General features: G+C 43.4%; 1 long non-coding RNA gene across 16 annotated transcripts; it reads right to left on the bottom strand.

Annotated features, from left to right (window-relative positions):
• Positions 1-6302: 6302 nt before the first annotated feature.
• LOC137845866 (uncharacterized) lies at positions 6303-15508 on the bottom strand. Of its 16 annotated transcripts, none has more exons than XR_011090309.1 (8): positions 15123-15508; positions 14714-14834; positions 14337-14486; positions 13396-13469; positions 11751-11832; positions 11177-11264; positions 8480-8630; positions 6303-8126 (listed from the first exon to the last, which is right to left on the bottom strand). It is a non-coding gene; the product is annotated as an uncharacterized lncRNA (long non-coding RNA). The 16 variants fall into 16 exon arrangements; XR_011090311.1 differs by having other exon boundaries at positions 11751-11829; XR_011090304.1 differs by lacking the exon at positions 11177-11264 and adding an exon at positions 11494-11602 and having other exon boundaries at positions 15123-15507.
• Positions 15509-16880: the final 1372 nt, after the last annotated feature.

Raw genomic sequence — 16880 nt, 5'->3', positions numbered from 1 at the left:
TGCTCCACAGTTATGAATATGAATTTATTCTGGGAATCCCAACATTTTCTGGGAAAGATGGAGGAGTAAAGGGAGGGCCTTGGATGGAAAATACTCCTCCAATGTCCTGAAGCTGTAAACAAAATTTCAGCTTCCAAAACCAGGCTAAGAAGTAGATGTCACAGTCCCTTTACTCATCTTTGAATATTCACTCATTTATTTAAATAGAAAAACCTAAGAAAAATTGGAAAATATATATAAGTATATAAGAAAATATATATAAGTAGTCTTACTCCATATAATTACATGTTCCAGTCCATTCTTTCTAGGTTTTGAAGGAAATGAGTTACCCTCTGTATTTTGTCTTATCCCCTTATCTCAAGATTTATTATAAGTTCTCTTATGCTCTCAGGTACATTTATACACAAATGTGACATCCTAACACATCACTAAATATATATATTTTTGCTAACAAAACTGGAAATCAAAAGATGCTTAGATTTTGTTTGGCTAAAATAATTTTTTTTGTTAATATGTGCTCACAGTCACTCCATGTGTGTGCATATCTACATACACATTTGCTTAAAGTTGTTTGGGAAAAAAGAGTGCCTACCACTGGATACACAGTTTTAGGATCAGTCTAGTAAAATTAATATTTTTAGTGGTAAGGAAATACTGAAGTTAAAACCATTGTGGGAGGGAAAGAGGCAAGAAAGGGTCTGATTTTTAATGTTCAGAGAGGAGCTAAAAGAAAAGGAACGGCACCGTGCCGAGATACTAAAATCCAAAACATGCCCCTGACATGGAAAATACACTAAGTGCCTTACAGGTTAGGCTTTTTGAAACACAAAAGTCATCTCTTGTTTGTTTTCAAAGTGCATTGCAACCAGAAGCATCAGTAGCTACTGAAGTGTGTCTGGTATGGACATCAAGCATGAACGACAGAGTTTTCAATCCCCTCCGGAGGTACCGGCGGTTTGATGGACTATTGTTGCTGTTGCTAAGCAGCTGACATGAATTGTAAGTGAAGTGGTCAGAGCAGTATTTCCATAGCACACAGAGGAATTCAGATCAGCAGTATCACTTCTGTGCATTAAGCAAACCAAAGCAAATACAGCCATTAGCTCAATAAATGTATGGTGAGCTGGGAGTCCTCGTTAATTCATTCAGTAAGGGGGCACTCGCTAATTTGTTTGCCAGGAGCGTTAATAAATAAGATCCAGCTGAGTGTGACCTAAGCCATAGGACTTGTTCTCACTCAGCTTTGAAAATATATGAGCAATTAATAAGGCAACGAGCAGAGGTTCTCCTAGAAGGAATTGAGTGTTTTAAAACAATTAATTAAAAAAAAAAAAAAAATCAGACCTGCTCAGCTGGAGAAAGGACATCATGTTGTTTTTGTTTTGAGCACACACACACACATCCTACTATTATTAGGACTCAGTTTCTAGCAGAAGCAGAAAACCAGATGGTAATCCCCAGTCTCAATAAATGGGAGTATTTCCGTGTGCTGTCATCTGCTCACCCCGGCTGCACAGTGTGAACTCAAGGACCAATGTGGGGGAACAGAAACAATTTCACTGACAGGCAGACTTGTTGCTATATAAAGACAAACATTTGTGCATGGCATTCGTTAAGGTCTGCATGTTGTTAAACATCTGGTTATAAGAATGAGAAAAAATTTCAGTGATCGATTTATTCAGATGAAAGGTATTTTGCCCAGTCAGGGTTAAAGAATTCCACATTTATATATGCTACTACCAAACAAAACCAATTTTGTAACTTACTTAAATAAATTTGTTTAAAATTAATTCATAATTAACAAATTGCAATATTTTTGTAAGACATTCAAATGCCTTTTGACAGTTTTTCTTAATGTATGTTTAATGTATGTTCTTTCTTTTCTTTCTGATAGTAATGATGCTGTAGCAAAATTTGTGTAAAAAGACACCTTTTACCTTACACAAGAGAGGAACAAGTTACAGAGGAAATTTACACTGAAGACAGACAGACCTATTAGAAAAATGGGAGAAGAAAAAAAAATTAAATGTATTCACAAAAGCAAACTAACAATCAGATGATCATTACGACCATCTCCTGCGATCAGATCGCAGAGCTATTAAAGGGATTTGAGATTTATATCAACCCCACACACTGGTCAATCAAATCCCAGCCTCCGCTCCAGGCAATATTCAATATTTCTGAACGATGAACCAATCCAAACCACAGTACAGACCAAGGGGCGCACTTCAAAGAAGTAGATACTGCTTGGATATATTTGAGGTATTGAAGGAGCATTTAACGTACTCTTTTGTGTTTGACAAAGTTACATTTTCCAGAATCTAAATATTGACATTTAGATTGTTTTGCTTATCTTATCTTAGGTGTTTGTCCTTATAGTCCCTGCACCTACTGGGAAACAGATAGTGTTTTTTCCTCATATTACAATATATCCACTTGATAAACTCATTTGATGGCAAAGCAGATTTGTATAAAACAGCAAAAAACACCAATGCAACTAAATATTGCTTGTTGACTCAAGAGACCTTTTTCTTTTTCCTTCACTGTAGGCTTTAAAAAAAAATTCTAATTTCCTGAAAACTTGAAGTGAGAGTTGGGGAGTGAGGAGCAGGAGCTGTTGAAAATCTAAAATTTGCTACTGTAAATTTCAATTTTGCAGATCCACCCTTTTTCTTCAAAGAACATTTCATGCCAGTGCTATCAGGGATGGCCATGTCAACACCTACATTTTAATACTGATAGATGAGAAGCTGTAATAGTGCACTAACCAAACTAATTGGAACTACTCATGTAGACAGCATCCTGACAAAGGCTTTGACATTTAACGATTTCATCTGAGTCAACTTTCTGTGAAAAACCCATCATCTGAGTCAGTTTTCTAACCCACTGGTGATTTTGAGGGGGCAGAGCGCTAAGGGGATTTAGTGTTGCTCCCTTCCGTATAAAGCTCATGGATTTGAATTGTACTTTAATAGAAAGCACAAGACTCAATTGCTGGAGCTTAATTTTGGTCTGAGCAGTTAACTTTCTCTGAGATGAAAAGGTGGACTGGAGTTGTCATTTTATTTTAAGCAACAGAGTATTTGACAATAAATCCTAATAAAATTAGAAAGGAATAATATTAAATTACCTTTACCTTATTCTGGCTCCCACCTGGCTATAGCAGATAATTATGGAATTGGTGACCATCTGGATTTGGGGTTGAGGTGTGCTGTTAAAAAATTAATAAATAAATGTTGCTTTGAAGACCAAAACGTGAACCCTGAAAGCCCACTGCTATTCTTTCACATTCTGCCTTGCTTTCTGGTTCCTCAAGTGCCTTTATTATTTTCATGTGCATTTCAAAGGGAATTTTAATTGTTTTAAGCTATATTTTGAACTGTCAAGATATACTCAGTGCTAGAGAAGTGACACTACAACATGGGCCTTGTGGCACACTCCCAACTCCAGGGCTGCAAGTGGCAGCAGGGGAGAAATCTCTTATCCTATGGTCAGTAAATGCTAGCAACCACTCTCTCAGAGGCTTTTCCCTACACAAAACATCTGTTTAATGTTCAGAATCAGGCCACCTGTCCTTTTATGCCTAAGAATCCCTTATTAATGAGACTAGGAATCAATTTTGGGGGGATTGTCCAAACATTTCATAACAGCCTTTATTTACCTGGATGGCAGCCTGGGTGACTCACAGCTCCTGCTTTCTTGCTCTCTAGCACCTTGTCCAGAGTCCCACTGCCACTGGCCAGCTAGGAGATAGTGACATTTACTGCACCCCCACTGACAGGGAGGTACATCCACATGTGGCCACATTTGGGGAACCCAGCCTGGCTCCCCTCTGTTCCAGCAGCAGCCAAAGGCCTCTTGCTTTTGGCCATGGTGGGTAGGCAGCCTTTATTTTGGGCTCCCAATTCATGGCTCCTGAGTCATGGTTTTGTCATCCGAGGAGCCGAATCTGCCACATTATGTTGCTAGGGCTGAGTAGTCTTGGCAGCTGCTATTTAGGTATTGACAGAGGTCTTTCCTAGTTCTCACATCAACAGGATTTCTAGCTGGGATGTTTTGAGTGGCATTAGTTTTGAAGGTCCTAAATGGTATAGCAGTTGTCTATGTTAGAGGTTAACATTTTGCATACCATCTTCCAAAAAAAAAGTGCTATCATTACAGCTCTTTATGTTTACAGGGGCCTCTGAGGGTCTGCGGACCATGGAGGATTCTTTCCATGGCCAGAAGTAGGCTGACAGCGTTTGGTAGCTTGAGCAGTCACCGAGGAGCCAGGCGTAATTTGAGCTGCTGGGTGTGTGACCTGACTGGAAGGCAGCGGGTGCCCACAGCTCTGGGTGGGCACTGACTTCTGCTATTTTGAGGCCAAAGACAGGAAATAAATGGCAATGAAGGGATGCGCCTGCAATCAAGCTTTGCACTGCCCCAGAAATAGTTTTAAAACGAGAACCAGTGCTTAATACTTAGCTGTGAGGCAATCCTTCCTTCTTTCTCAAACCATCAAATGCCTGCAAACCATCAAATACCTACGGGAGCTGCAGCATTCTGCCACCTTGTGAGGCCAGGGAAAAGAGCACGGGCAAGAAGCCCATTCTGTAAGTCACTGATTAGGAGGAAAACCTTGGCCACATTTCTGGCTGTGAGCACTCTGCAGCCTTTAGGGATGTTGCTGACCCTACTGTGGTCTGGCTTTCTGGATGAGTACCTGACCAGAGCTGCAGCCCCAGCCTTGCCCTCAGGCTCATTTCCTCCTCTGGTTTCTAATTCAAAACAAAAACAAACCCAGTTTCATCCTTCCTTAAATACTGCTGTCCCCCCCTTTCCCATATGACATCTATGAGCTAATCCCAGAGAAACCTAGTCCTCCTCCAGCAAAAACCTGCCACCCTGTCCTCCGCACTGATATAGCAGCTAGCTATTAACGCGCCTCTCAACAGCATTTCCTTCAAACACTTTGCAATTAGAGAGAAAATCTTCCTACCCCACTGGAATATGATGATTGCTAAGGAAAGATATATTACAGCCACTGTTTGTTACGTGAAGAAGACCACTTGGACAGCCTCAATGCAAGAGTTAACGCAGAAATGAGAAGGCCTGGCCCAAGCAGATTGAAAGCAGACACTGATGTTTCAGAAAACTACCTGACTGTCAGCAGCCCTTTTGCAACCACCTTTGGATTCAGTTTCCATTGCTTCTTATCGCCAGAGCAGCCTACAACTACCAATACTAAACTGGAATACTTCCTATGGACCCTTATTTAGATATTCAAGAAGCAAAAATCATTTCTTCCTGTAAGAGTTATAAATCCCAGCCAGTGAAAAGAGCTACATTTATCACTCTTCTCCCTGTGTATAGCGATATAGTGTGTTTATTTGTGGGGTGAGTAAATAAGTATTCAGTTTAAGCCACGTGGGGCTTTCTGGAGGCTTAGAGATCAGCTTATCTACTTGGCAGACACCACAACCTCTTCCAGTAAATACTCTACAGCCAGCTGGTGCTGTCCATGGCTAGCAGGAATTCCCCTGTACTGGTCAAAGCACATTATCTCCTTCATTTCCTCCTGCCATTCAATGGACTCTAGCCACAGTTTCCTTTACCATATGATAATTGAATTGAAATATAAGAGTAAATTTAGCACAGTGCTCCAGGGTGCTCTTCCCTGCAGACTCAGTCACCTGAAGGGGCAGGGTGCTTTCGTGGTGTGGCAGCCCTGAGGTGAAAGCTTGCTGGAGAGCTGAGGGAGACGCACAGCAAACAGCAAGAAAAGGCATTGCATTCAGTCCAACAGCACTTGTTAGCAAACAAGTCTGCAGGCATTCAAAAACGCAAAAAGCTCTAAGCAACTGCATTTTTTGAAACTAACTAATTTTTTGAACCTGCTTCCTAACCTTCAAAAAAAAAAATATATATATATATATATATGAAATAAGATGACTGGCTTTTGAGTTATGAGGTTTAAGAACAGAGCAGGAAGGAAGCAAGCTGTTTACCTGTGTGTGATTTAACTAACAGTGTTTGCTCTGTTACAAGCCTGTTGATGCAGGGTGTCTTTGTTAAACTGGGAATCGGATATGTGGTTTCCACAAAAAGTATAGCAGCAGACTCCAATGTCTGTGAGCAGTCGGAGTCAGGAAGTAGCTCATTTGAAACCCGTAGGGGTGTTCTGCATTACAGAGCAAATGTTTGTACCCAGACATGGCAAGAGGCCCTCTCGGACGCCCCCACACACGTGCACCTCCACCCCTGAATCGGAAACTAGTGATTCAATAAAATGGGACCCTCAGAACATTATGCAGAGACAAAACTCATACGCCAGGTTTTATCAGTGGAATTAATTTAACCAGGTTTGACTACAGGAATGCTTCAGGGTCACAGAATATGAAATTTGATAGCCCCTTAATGAAAAGCACCTACATCCCAGCAAATCCCAACAACACCCAGCAGTACTGGTGGCTTGAGGGAGACTGAACAGGTCTGGATTTGGTAGGCTGATTATTGGAGAGATAGAGAGAGATAAAAGAAAAGTCTTAATACTAGCTGGACATGTCACCCCTTCCAATGCATCCTTCACCTCCTGTTTTTTTTTTTTGTTTGTTTGTTTGTTTTATGGACCTGCTGGAGCTCTCCTCATCCTACAATTCCTACACAAGCATGGGAGAGCCTGATCATCCCTCACCCAGAGCAAAAACCGAGCAACATCTGCCTGAGATGGCACCACCCCTCTGCTCTCCCCCAGCCCTGGTTTAACACCCAAACGTGCCAGCGCTGCCATCAGCACAGGACAGCCAGGCACATAGCAGGCTTCTGTACACCTATGTGGCAACACAGGGCAGAAATCCACTACGACATCCTGGTGTGAATCCAGGGAACCTTTTACACGCCTCCTCTGAGTTTGGGGAGGTTGTGTAATCCCCTTAAAGCGGCACCCAGCCCAGCCTGCAGTCCGGGAGGGCACAAACAGCTCAAAATAACAACTTAGCTCTTTCTAGAGGAGCAGGAAATTACTGTTGTTCTGATTTGTGGTATGACTGGACTTCAGAATAGCCTGTGGCAGCTACCCTTTCTCTCAGAGGTGCTAAGTGAAAACGGGTTCCTTCACAAACTGCCTGGTATGTTGCCTACTCCAGCTTTAGCAACAGTGAAGGCAAACTGAGGAAGGCCAATGAATCACTTGCTTCTTTGTTATCCAGGAATTTTTATTTTCCTGTCTGAATTGGAGCCCTTCTGACTCTTAGTGCAAGATAACCAAATGGGACCAGCAGAGAAATTAGGGAACATGATGTAACTCTCCTTTAGGATATGATCTAAAAGCCTTTTCTTGCCACAAAACTCAAAGCAGCCAAACCACAGGACAAAAACAGCTCAGAGCCCATTGTCTACTTTTCCTACAATGACAAGATGCTGATGATCTTCACTCTGTGGATAAACAACTCCAGCGAGTCACTTCTCAAACATGCTTTTTTATACTCCATTTTCCCTGTTTTCTGCATTCATTTCCCCAAGCATGTCCTAAATAACATCTAGTTATATACCATGTTGTACATGGAAGCAATTAGTTTTATAAATTAATCATAACACACATTTAAATTTACATCACACTTGCATCCAAATCATCATCACATTGTCATGGTTATATTATTTACTACAATTTAACTGCTACCAGTCTGTTTAGGAGGAAAACAACGCTCATAGAGGACCCAGCCATTCCACAGGTCACCATTCTTGTAGTTTCACTCTTGCAACTGGAACAGAAATGTACAGAAATGTAACTGAAAGTCACCTACAAGGTACTTACAGGCAACATAGAGTTGAAAAAAAAAACAACACATATGGTTCAAGTGTTGTTCATATGGTTCAGACAAGCTATCATTACCTCTGACAGCATCCTACAAGTATACTCTAGGATACAGGCAGGATAAATCTGGTTCTTCTCAAAGATGACAAAAATTGAAGGATTTTTTTGATCATCTACACAGCTGTCCAAAAGTCTGTTTGAAATCTCAGGTCTAGGTGGAGGGCAAAGGTAGGCCTTGTTGCCATGAACAAAGTCTCCAACGACAGCTAGAGCTACAAACAAACTGGTAGCTGGTGCTGGATGGGCAGTACTGATGAGAGCAACTGGCATCTCTCTAGGGAACAGAAAAAGCCATAAATAAGAAAATGCTTAAACCAAAGCAGCAAACATCTGCTATTGACATTCTGGCAGCCAACAACTCAACAAGCACCTTGTCCTCCTTCCTCCCACAGGTAGCTCTGAACACATCCTTACCAGATGTTTCCCCATCGGTTTATTTTAAAGAATCAATAGACAGGGCTGATCTGGCAGCTTTCACCACTGCTTTTTCTGGTTCACTGGTTATAAAAGGTCTAAGGAAATAGAATCAGGCCCACACAGTAGGAAGTGCAGCTTGTGCTGAGCCCTTCCCTGAGCTCTAGAAACGCCCTGGGAGTTTCGATGCAGGTCCAGCCCACGTGCTTGTACCTTTTCCATGCATTGTCCCATGAGTGCCACAGATCCTCCAGTTGAAATTCTGCTCGCAGATGGCTGGCACGTGGGATGGATTCATCCCATGGAAGAGGAGCCACTCATCCAGCCCTGTCCTGAGCTTCTCTTTTTTCATGTGCTCTTCTGCCTAGAGAAAATATATTTAGTATATGCATATAACATGCACAAACACTTCTTTTTATGTATCTCCTGCCTTCATCACCCAAATCATGCTCAGATCCAAATAATTTGGAGGATAGAACAAAAAATGTTGTGACCATATGACCCATGTGCATAAAGGAAAACATGCACAGAGCACACATGGGAGCATTGCCTTGGTCTTACCAGCAAATCTCTGTGTACCTGACCGAACCAGAGCCCTGTGATGTTTGAAATCAGATGAGGCAAAGGATCTGAGCTAAGATCCTTTTTTTCTTGTCCCTCTATCACATGCCAGAACAAAGCCTTTCATCTGAAATCAAACTGGATGGTGTTTTCCAGCATGCCAAGGAAGACATGTAGGACCAGTGCCCACAGCTAATTTCTGTTCAGTACTGTCTTTGCAAAGCTCCATTAAAAAAGGGGAAGGGACATGGCTCTTTTGTGAAAATAATCTGAGCAGATTATGGCTTTATACCAAAATACCAGCCAAGCCAGAACACCCAGATGACTGGGACTGATGGCTTAATCCTTAGACGGCCGTCAAAAAGTTTTGTTTTCTTCTTTTCTGATCACATCAGTGATAGGAAGGCCAAGATAACTAATGTGTTAGATGATTTTCCCCTGTCATGCTTTTCCCTGGCCTCCATCCTAAGAAAAGTGTCTAAAACCTTCTTTCTTGCAACACCAGTGATGAACCAAGAACATTTTGAGCTGGAAGAGGAATCTCTGTGCCATCATAAACAGAAATATTCCCACTGCACCTCATATTTTTAAAGGAAACTTTGCTAGTTATAACAGGAGATATTTCAGAAATGCAAGGTTGTCTTGGTGAGGGCAAAGAGACCCAGAAAAAGAAAACTGAATTTCTGATATAAATAATTGCTGCTATTCACACCTCATATATGGATAAAGACAACAGATCACAAGCCAAACAGTGCACTCTCTCTCTGCAGCCTTGAACTCTAATTCCTAACAGAGAGCACACTAAGTTTTGGTCTCAGACTTTGATTTTTCTTATAAAACACAGGCCATTAAGCCAACCACATTTGCTACAAATTCAGTATATCTAATCTCAGAGAAGAACTGAAGGAGTCTCTTGTTTAAGTTGAAAAGTTTTCAGTTCCTTTCTCTATCTGGGGGGGGTAAAATTCATTTAACCAACTAAATCCATCCCCTCACTGACCATTAAATCAAATCCATCTACTAATTTCTGATGTTCTGTTCAGTCACGGCAATGCTTACCACAAGGAAATGCTACACCTACAAGACAAAGAGCACACTCCACCAGAGTGTTGACTAGGTTTTTTGCTGAATTGGTGGGACATGCTAATGCCAACTGGAACCACTGCTTTTTTGCACAGACATTCAGTTTTGGTGCTGTTTTTCCTTGGAAAACCTCAGACTCAGATTAGCTCTGGTTACTGTACTCCAGCCCAAGTGACCCTATCCCATACTCCATTTGTGAAATGATAAGAGCAGACACCAAAAACAGGGAGACTTAGGTTCAGTTCAAGTTTAGGATTAAGTGTAGGTCTCCCATATCCTGGGGAAGCAGTCCACCCACTCCTCCGGCTGCGGTCAATCAACCTCTCAGATTTCATGTGAAAATAAAAGTCTGGCCTTCTCCATTTTGAATGGGAACATTGTAGTTGTGAGAAACCAAACAGCAAAGAAAACATTTCCCCACGTTGTTCTCCCAACAGGGAGGTCATGTACAACCCAAGCTTATAATGCCTGGGGTTGTTGTTTTTTCCTAAAAAAAAGGTCATAGAACTGAATGGTTTTAAAATAGCTTATGTAAAGACAGAGTTACAAGATTTGCGTGTGCCCCAAATCTAAACCCCAGGTTTATAAAAGCCATCTCTATAATAAAAAATCTCTTAAGTTGCTGGGGTTTCCTAATCAAAACATAAATTTCACATAAATTCTAGGTCTAATTCCACAGGGCCCCAACCTTTTTGCTGTTCCCCTTTCCATTTGTGGAATGGGTTATTTCCTCATCATAAATCACGGAAGGGGAGCAGCCCACTCACAGGGAACACTCCCATGCCCACAACAGTTCAGACCTCTGAGGTTCAAGACCTCTGCAGCCCGCAGACTCTGTAATCCTTCACTGTCTGCTGAAATATGTCCTTGACTTCCCTGTATCTGCCGTCAGTGTGACTCGCTTCTACCAGCTGAAGAAAAGTTACAGCAACAGAGACCAACATGTTACAACTCTTTGGGCGACCCCTCCCAGAGGACCTGGGTGCAACCACAGGATGTGATTTTTTTTCCTCTCACTTATTCACAATCCTTCCCTCACTCTCACTCCTGTCCCAATGTGCTCGAAGCTCTTACTCCAAGGGCTTGTCTGTAATACAAAGGAGCTATTGCTCTCTGTGGAGCACATTTTTTCTGCCCAGAGAGCATCTGTAGTCCTAAGCAAGCTGAAGCAAAGCTGTGCAAAGACACTAGGGGGTTCAGAATAGGTTCCCAGCTAGAAAAGAGAAAGAAGGTGGAATTGTTCTTCGATACCAAGTGCACACTTACCTTACATGTGCACTAACTCCTCTGTTTACAGGAGCCCTAATGTTACTGTAGTGAGTCATCAAGACAGCTTTATTTATAATCGCACTGCCTGGTGTTTCAAAAATACACAAGATCTAAATCTCATTATAGCAATACTAAATGAGTTGATGATCCCCCTAAAGCACATGCTTTGACTTGAAATTCTAGAGCGTGACTGAGCTGTAAACGAGAAAGAGTCCTGTGAATAGGGAGCACTGAGGCTCAACCTCCAGACCATCAGCTGTCATCTAGGTCAAATCAAAAGCACTATGGATAAAGCAACATTTCTGTGTACTGACCTTTTAGATGTACAATGCCATGGTGCATCACGTGTGCAATGGACATTCTTAACGAAACCTGTGTCCCCTGGGAAGCTCTTCTATACAGTCATCCTTGTTCCTTTTGTCACTGTACGTTTTAAAGTGACACATTTGCAGGTTAAAAACTAACAAAACCAGCACATGGACTTGAGCATGTATTTTAGATTTGCACAACACAAGCCGTTGCAGACTATTACTTTTCCCAAAGGAGCGAACAGATGTGAAAAGTTATATACCTCATATCCTATTTCAGGCAGGGCTGAATGGTCCCAGTCTGACAGAAGCAGATGACATGTGTCAGCAGCATCTGATTGCCTGCTTAAAACAGGTTTAAACAAGATTAGCAGACTCAAGAGACTTCTATGAAACAGTTTCCTGGTCATGAGATGTAAACTACCCTTCAGGATACCTCAGAAAAAAAAAAAGCATCTCTTTATTTTATATAAACTCTTCTCCCTTGCTAACGTGAGCTGCAAGAGACCTTCCATGTATGTTATAGCAATGCACTGCACCAAGATGCATCACAAAATGCTTTCAACAAGCCTTTTCCTTCCTTGGTCAGCCACATGCTTAAAAACATATTTAACAATATTCTAATATAGTCCCATCTGAAGGACAGCTCTAGAAGCAGAATTCCTGTATCACCTCTCCTACCACTGCCAGGCCATATTGGCCTTTTGTGCCAATAAGATACAAATGAATAAATAAATAATCCATGCAGTGGCACAGACAGTTCACATAGCACCTGCTGAGACCCTAGGTAACCATTAAAACTCTCATTTTCCTGATTTTACCTAGATGCCTAGGGCAGAACTGCTAAAATTCTACCTATTAGAAAGAAAACAGAGAAGGAAAAGGCCACTAAAACCCACCAGATTATCAACATCTCTCTTTTCAGAGAATCATTTAGGTTGGAAAAGACCTTCAAGGTCATCAAGAGCAACCATCAGCCTGACCTACTGAGTCCCATCACTAAACCATGTCCCTTAGTGCCACTTCCACGCATCTCTTATACACTTTCAGGGCTGGGGACCTCCACTACTTCCCCAGGCAGCCCATTCCAGAAAGTGATGGGGCCTCCCCTCAGGCTCCTCTTCTCCAGACTAAACAGCCCGTTCCCTCAACCACCCCTCACAACTAATTTTCTAGTCCCTTCACCAGCTTCATTGCTCTTCTCTGCACATTCTCGAGCAACCCAATCCCGTTGGGTGCGGGGCCCAAAGCTGAAGACAATATTTGAGGTGCAATCCCTCCATGCCAAGGAGGGACAGTCACCTCCCTCATCCTGCTGGCCACACTACTGCTGATGCAGGCCAGGATGCCACTGGCCTACTGAACCTGTGCACACTGCTAGCTTGTGTTCATTTTTTTTTCTCCAGAGCATTCACTTCTTTCCCATTTCTCTTATTTGCCCTGACTGCTAAAGACTGCCCATCCCTTTTCCAACAACCTTGTGCTTCCCCTGACATCTCCATTCTTCCAGTCATGCTCTTTCTCCTGCTCCAGGCTAAAGCATCCACAGATCAGGATGTCAGCCTTCTTCCCTGAGCTTCCCAGATCACTACTGGGCTGTGTGGTAGGTCAAAGGTGCATCTTCCCCAGGCTGTAAGGCTCTGCAGGCCTGGGTAGGACACTGTTTCTCACATAGTCACCAGTACCAGCCTTGACTGAAGAACGTGCAAAGACACCCTAGAAACACCCTTATGGTAAGGTTTTTCTGTCTCCATCAGATTTACTTGAACACCCACATAACTTCACATAAGCAGAAAGTGGAAAACTGCCCTGCAGTCTCCATGCCACTGGGATTTCTCCTGATGTGTTCTCCTTGCAGTGTGCATGCCAGAGCCAGGAAAATAATGAGCCTAACATCCCATGCCTTACCTTGTCCTGTGCCACTGCTTGCAGTACTCAAACTTCTGCAGATTTTTTACCTCAGTGTGAGCATTCAGATTTCACTGGACAATTTAGTGAAAGAGAAGACAAATGCATCAAGAATGAGAGAGGAGACCTTTGCCATCTGGGAACACTGCCCAGGAGAGCAGATGTCATTGTGCAATGCAATGGGATTAGCCTTGCACACGCTGCTCTCCTGCATCGAGCCCCTCCTCTGCTCCCTGCCATTTCTGCTTTGGGCATTTTGCTGTCACTCAGAAGACATCTGCACAGAGAATTCACATTGTAGCAGCTAACTGAGGAGCTGATCACCATCACCACCCAATTTCACCTTTTCTTCCCTTCACGTAGAATGTGCCTCCAAAACCACTGATACCTGGAGGTTGCTAAGCTGGCTTCCAGCCAGAACTGGGTCATCTTGTGGTGCTGAAAGTAGGGCCCCTCTCCTCTCTGACCTCATGCAACAGCACAGGGTAAATGCTCACAGGTGCTTAAGTGTTGCCTGTGAAAGTTTTGAAAGGTTTGTGGACATCTTTTTGACTGTGCCTCACTTCACTCAACTGGAGTATAAACCCAGCATGAGCTACAGCGATGGTGCTCAGCCACCTCCTGAGTGCTAACTCACAGCTCACTTGTGAGAGATGTTGGACAAACTCTTCTTTGTCCAGCTGTTGGACAAGTCCACCAGAGTAGCCATGCCCTTTCTCCAGCCTCACACAGGAGAGGGGATAGCTTTCTGCTACACCTCTTGCTCCCTCAGACTGATGTGGAAGGTGTACACATCCTCCACACCTTGTTGGTGACCACAACCTTCCCTCCTCTCTCCCAAGGTAGTGGCCACAGAAGCTTGCAGGGTGTTTTTTTGTTGTTTGGTTGTTTTTTTTTTAATTTGTTTTTCTTCTACTAGGAAAAGCCCTGATTATACTTACATCTTTCAGTCCCTGATTTCCTGACTGTAAATACATAAAAAAGCTCCCCATATTTACAATCTCAGTACAGGACGTTGTAACATCAAGGAGACAGAGACATTACTGTAAAATGGCTCTCTGTTTAGATCAGAGCCACCCCAATTCAATTGCCTGAAAAAAAAAAAAAAAAAAAAAAGAAAAAAGAAAGCTTCAATTTTCTCTATTTTATATTTTACTTCTTTCCCCTTCCTCTTGCACTAACACCAGCTGCTTGTACTCCATGAAATGTGCCCTCGTTGCTTTTGCATTCAAGCATAAAAGTACTATAAGGACATATTGGAGCTGCATGACAGTTAGCCCTGTAAATATGTCAAGAGTTAAGCACATGGATCTTTTACCTTTGAAATCTTTCTCGTGTTTCTGTGAACCAACTCAAAATTCAAAAGGACCCTCCTGATGAGTTTGAAACCACTGCTCCACATCTGCAGAAATTATAGAGACAGGACCCTGCTCTGGATGCTACAAAGGAGAGGGATTTTTGTTAGCAATAGCTTTTGTAGCACACTCAGCAGAGCTGGATTTCACATCTGTGTGTGCAAGTCAAGGGGAAGAGCAAGTGATGTAAGCCCATCAGATGGTGGACTCATCTCTGTGCCCCAGCAGGATCTCCCTGCTGTCTTTACCAGCCGCTGCAGATTGGAGGCTTACCAGGCTGCAGATCAGAGGGTCTCCCCCCTCTAGGGACTGTGCTCTCTGATCATCCACGCACATCACCTCCCCACACCTCCCCTGTGCAGTGCCACCCACCTCACTCTTAGCAGCTCCTCACCCTCCTCTGCCCTCTGGTGAGGGAACAGCGGCTCCCTGGAAGGAGGAGGTGAGATTACAGGCTCCCAAGTTATTTCCAAGAAAGATTATTGAAGGGGATGGCTCCCACGGGCCTTGATGGGTAAAACAGGTGGTTTTCACTTGCTTCTTTCAGCAGAAGTACGCAGAAAGCAGACCTTTCTCACATGCCCAGAACTTTTGAATTTTCACCAAATCCCACAGCCACCTGTAAAGGCAGCCTGTTTTCAGAGCTAATTTTCTAAGGAGCATTGAGGAAAATCACCAAACCTTACAGAAACTTTTGAGGTGACCAAGCAAGCAGTGGGAGTACATCCTAGCTTCACTCATTAAATAAAACTAGCATGTGATGAGTTCAGAGCAAGAAAAAGGAGCTCCTCCTTCAAACATTCATTTCAGCTGTGGGAATACTTGCCACAAGTTGTAACAGATGCTAAAGGTTTACACAGGTTTAAAAAACAATGGTATAATTACTGAAGGAGGAATGCATCCAGGCTTAATACATATAGATACCAATTCTTGGTGCAGGAGATCCTCGAGATAAAAATTGCTAGAGGCAGGAAGAGCATTTGGGGGGGGTATAGCTACATGCCTGCCTCGAACTTATGTTTTTCTGTGGACACCTATCACCCTGTGGAGGGGATGGGCTCTGGGACTAGATGTAGCTCCTGGTCTGATGTACCACAACCTTTCCTTCACTTTGGGGGAAGCAGCCAGGTGGAAGGGAGCAAATGGCCTAGGGTGTTGGGCATGAGAGGGGGATGCTCACCTCATTCAATACAATGGTTGCGTTGCCAGTACCAGCAGCTTTCTATTCATCAGCAATAGACAGAGCACAGAAGTATGTCCATGGGCAATAAAGAAGGCAGATCAGCTTCTGGCAGTCCCAGAAGCATTCCTGACAACCCTGCAGCCTCCACCACAGACAACCTTGCCTCTCCTATCACGCCGCACCCCACTGGTACTGCTCTTGTACTGCTGAGATCTTGCTTGAAACCGGAGAGCGACTTTCTGTTTGGCCTGAAATGCCTTCTCCATCTGGGCAGAGGTTACAGCACAGTTGTTGGGGATTAGAAAAGGGAAGGAAAATATGCACTGGAAGACAGCTGCGTGTTAAGGAGCCCGCAGAGCTGCACTTTGTTTGCCAACCAGGGTTAATTGCCTACGACCTGGAGTTCCCCAGTGCAGAGGCCTTCCCCAGCCCTAACCCCAACACCCACCAGAAGCTGTTTGCTGGACTCTCCCCCTACTTGTTCCCAGCACAACACGCATGGACCAGGCCTGTTGGCATGGCCTACCAATGGGGACCACCACCCCCTCCTCAGCCCTTCCACCTGTGGCTGGAGGACACTGCCACAGCTTCCAAAATGGTTGTGTCTTCCTATTGTTCTTTGTCAGTGCATGGGATCGCTTTCTGGCACTCTTCGTCAGTGGTTTGTTAGCATCTCCCAAAGAAAAACGCACTTCCCTCCCAGATGCGCACACAGCAAAAATGCTGTTTAGATGAAAGCAACTCTGAAAGGTTCTGGTTCAGCCAAGAAAATAAACAGTGCTCAGGCTTAGACCTCACAGGGTCCTGAGGGATTTAAGTAAAATCACAAGAGGTGCTGAGTAAGTCAAAATGCACTTGAGCTGTGGGGAGGCCGTACGATACCCGAGATGAGCTTGCACTACCCAGTACCTGAGATAAGCTTGCAAAGAGCAGAAGAAGCGGCAGCC

The sequence above is a fragment of the Anas acuta genome, chromosome 1 (genome assembly GCF_963932015.1).
Source record: "Anas acuta chromosome 1, bAnaAcu1.1, whole genome shotgun sequence".
Classification (NCBI taxonomy): domain Eukaryota; kingdom Metazoa; phylum Chordata; class Aves; order Anseriformes; family Anatidae; genus Anas; species Anas acuta.
Note: the sequence above shows the minus strand (reverse complement) of the source record. Positions and strands in the feature narration are given on the sequence as shown.